The sequence below is a fragment of the Vulpes vulpes genome, chromosome 12 (genome assembly GCF_048418805.1).
Source record: "Vulpes vulpes isolate BD-2025 chromosome 12, VulVul3, whole genome shotgun sequence".
Classification (NCBI taxonomy): domain Eukaryota; kingdom Metazoa; phylum Chordata; class Mammalia; order Carnivora; family Canidae; genus Vulpes; species Vulpes vulpes.
Window position 1 is genome coordinate 142,713,799 of NC_132791.1, and position 4,122 is coordinate 142,717,920.

Genomic DNA, 4,122 nt, shown 5'->3' on the forward strand with positions numbered 1-4,122 from the left:
TGGTGGATGCAGAGAACCCAGGCTCAGGGGAGCCCAGGCAAGGCCATGGACACAGGACTTTCAGTGATATTGGCCGCCACCATCCTACTCTGGGAGCACTGGAAGGGAGAGCATATCCCTCCTTGAAATCTCCCAGCCTCGGGTCAACCTCAGGCCAGGGAATGACTGCTCCCTTCTTGGCATTTCCTGGGTGAGGTGGCCTCGCCCTCCTTCTCCGCCCTCCCCCTCCTCCCTCCTCTCCTCCTCCTCCTCTGGCACTCCAGGGCCCTAGCCCAGCTCGAGGTAAGACTCAGGTCTGGCTTCAAATCCCAAGACATCTCCTTGCTAGCTGGATGACCTCAAGTAAGCCACTTGTCCACCTTGGGCTTATTTCCTCATCTATAATATGTACAAAGGACTAAATGAGATGATTCAAAACAGGAGTTGAGCATGGGGCATGTTCCTTGAGAGCCAGCCGGCTTTAGGACTCTCTTTAGGACCTGCTGGCTGCTTCACCATTCTTCAAACGTGCCAGACATGTCCTACCTCAGGACCTTTGCACTCACTGATTCCGTGCCTGGAACGCTTTTACTCTAGCACTTAGCCAAATCCCTCACAACCTTTTGGTTTTAACTTAAATGATACTTGCTCAAATAAACCTATTTCCCTCACTCCTGATGCCCTTTCCTGCCTGATTCTTCTGATGACCTCTTTGCACCATCTATTTGACTTTTTTTTTTAAGATTGTATTTATTTTAGAGAAAGAGAGTGAGGGGCACCCGGGTGGCTCAGCGATTGAATGTCTGTCTGCCTTTGGCTCAGGTCATGATCCTGGGCTCCTGGGATCAAGCCCTACGTCTGGCTCCCTGACAGGGAGCCTGCTTCTCCTTCTGCCTGTGTCTCTGCCTGTCTCTCTGTGTCTCTCATGAATTAAAAAAAAAAAAAAAAAAAAGTGAGTGGGGGCAGGGGTAGAGAAAGGAGGAGAGAGAGAACCTCAAGCAGACTCCCCACTGAGTGCAGAGTGGGAAGCAGGGCTGGATCTCATGACCCTGAGATCATGACCTGAGCCAAAATCATGAGTTGGACACTCAACTGAGCCACCCAGGTGTCCCTTGACTTCTTTATGTGTATATTGTCTCCCCAGCTTGAGAGTGAGCCCCTGAGGTCTCGGTAGTTTTTAATGCTGTTGTTCATTGCTGGGTCCATGGTGCCCAAAATAGTGCCTGGCACAGAGTAGGCACTTAACACATTAAAAATAATAAATAAAAATTTGAGAAAGATCTGAAGCCAGTACAATAAAATGTTAGCGTGTGTGGGTAGTGGGTACTACTGTGTGGCTTCTCTGTTGAAGTACTTTCCAGTGTGCTTGAAATATTATAAAAATATAGGGGCACCTGGGTGCCTCAGTGGTTGAATATCTGCCTTTGGCTCAGGGTGTGATCCTGGAGTCCTAGGATCGAGTCCCATATCAGGCTCCCCGGAGGGAGCCTGCTTCTCCCTCTGCCTTTGTGCCTGTTTCTCATGAATAAAGTCTTTAAAAAAAAAAAAATATATATATATATATATATATATATACACATACATATATATATATATATATATATATACACACACACGCACAACATAGGAGCCCTGATTTTTGGGGCACCTGGGTGGCTCAGTCAGTTAAGCCTCCGACTCGATTTCAGCTCAGGTCATGATCTGAGGGTTGTGAGATGGAGCCCTGTGTTGGGCTCCAAACTGAGCATGGAGCTTGCTTTAGGATTCTCTCTCTCCTTCCTCTGCTTCTCCCTGCTCACAATTCTCTCCCCCCAAAAATAAACCTATTAAACACACACACACACAAACACACACACACACTAATAATCCACACTGTTTAGTAGGAGTCCAGTCTGTAGGAAAGGGTGGTAGATGGCATGCAGAGAGGCGGGTGGGTACCAAGGGTGTCCCTGAGCCAGACTGGCATGCATCAGGCGTGTCCTCTGAAGCAGACGTCCCAATAAATGCCATATCTGTCCTTTATCTGCTTGAAGCCTTGCAACAGCGCTAGAGGGAGGTACAAGGACAATCCCACTTGACAGTAAATGGAAGCTAAGGACAGAGAAGTGACTTGCCCAAAGCCACCTGAGGAGGAAAGGAGGAAAGAAGGGGTGGCATGGGAAAGCCCCAGTGGGAGGCAGAGTAGGGGCAGCAAGGGAGTGGGAGGAAAACCTGGCTGAGCCAGGCAGGCCCTGACTTCCAAGAGCTGGCCCAGATCCTGGGTGAGGCCACGACCCTCCTCTGCTGCCCAAACCACACATGCAGCTTCTTCCTGGCAGCTCCTCCAGGGGCCTCACAGGCCCTAGGATTCCTGGAGTGGAGTGTGGGCTGGGGGTGGGGGTGGACAGGGCCTAGGGTGGAAGGAAATGAGGGAGAAAGGTGGGGGGATGGATGGGGAGGCCACTGGGGAGCCTGGGGCTGGGGATGAGGAGGAGAGAGCACCTCATCCTGCACAGTATGCAGTATGAAGCTGGCACTCAGGGCCTTCTCTAGGGCCCAGACTGGCGAGGGCCAGTGAGTCTGGGGGCCTCTGTCCATAGAAGGCAGTGTGCTGGCCTTCAGTGAAAGACAAGCCAGACCAGTAGTAGTAGTACTGGAGCACACCCAGCCTTTCCTCATTTTACAGGGGAGGAAATGGGCTCAAGAGACCAGTGACTGGTCTCTGGACCTCCGGCCCAGTGCTGCTGTGGGTGCAGTACTCAGCCCTGACCCTCCTCACACTCCCCCTGAGCCTGGATCCTGAGCTGGGCTTTTCTTCAGCTCATGCTGGGCCACAGGACCTGGAGATTCACATGCACCTGCCTCCTTGCCTACAGGAGTGTCAGGTTTGAGGATTCAGGTTGACCCTGTCCTAGGCTCATCTGTGTTTCATTCCTGTGGCCCCACGTTCTCATCCTGCCTCTTGCACATCACCTTTCTGGACCCCAGTTTACTCATCTACAGGATGGGGGCAAAAAAATATTAATTGCTACCATTTATGAACACTGAGCATTTAGTCTGTGCCAGGCACCATTGTCATTCATTTAATCCTCTGCCATTTTACCAATGAAAAAACCAAGGTTAGATAAGTAATTTGCCCAAAGTCACACAGCTAGTATGTAGCAGTCAGGATCTGAGCTCAGGCCCCAAGTAAGGTATCAGAGGCTGTGGTGAAAATAAACTGGGACAGCTTGTAAAGGGCCACACTCACAGAATCCAGGAGAGGGTGTGGATTTGGGTCCTAGTCTCCCAGCCTGGTAGAAGCAGTGGGACCACACAGCACACTCTGGACCAGCTGAGGGAAGCCAAGAGTCTGGGAAGACTGGATGGGGGTCAGAGAGGGCAGCCTCCAGCAGGAGCTGCCCAAAGCAGAGGGCCCTGGTGCTTGGAGAGGTTCACACGATCATGCCCTGATGAGCTGGGTCCCCCATCCCCACCCCTAACCCTGGGGGCCCTGGCCAAGCAGAGCAGAAGCAGTGGGGAACCTAAGTTCTTGCCTCTGGGGCCTTAGCTCTCTGCCCAAACCTAGGGACAGATGGCCTCTGCCCCACTCTGAAGCAGTCGCTTAGACTCTGCTGCCCCACTGTGGGCACAAGGGGGAACTGCACCAGGACACCTGGCTGGAGGACTCCAACCACAGTGGCAGCCCTTCCATCTCTGGCCAATGCATCTCTTAATGATTTTGGCTTGTCCTCAACACAGCAACCAGAGGGGTCCTAAGTCTCATCATGTCCTCTGTTCAAAACCTCCATGGGAAGCTACTCACAAGAGCCAACTGTCGAGTTTTAAGAATTTTATAATTCGTTAGTCATTACTGAAATTTTATACAATTAAAAAAATTTTATAAAATTGCTAAAAACAAAGGTAGTGTTCAAAACTAAGCACTCCCTGTTTTACATTTTACTATTGTCTGTACACTTTCGTTCCTTACATCTGGGGTATCTGTGTGGTGGAGACTGCGTACTATATAATGTGCTTCCGTCTACCTCCCTTCACAACACGAGTGTGTTTACACCATGGATTTATTGTTGATTTTCTAGACCGGTGCCATCCAATAGAAACAGAATGGAAACCACATAGGTGATTTCAAATTTGTAAGTAGCCAGATTTAAAACAGGAAACAGG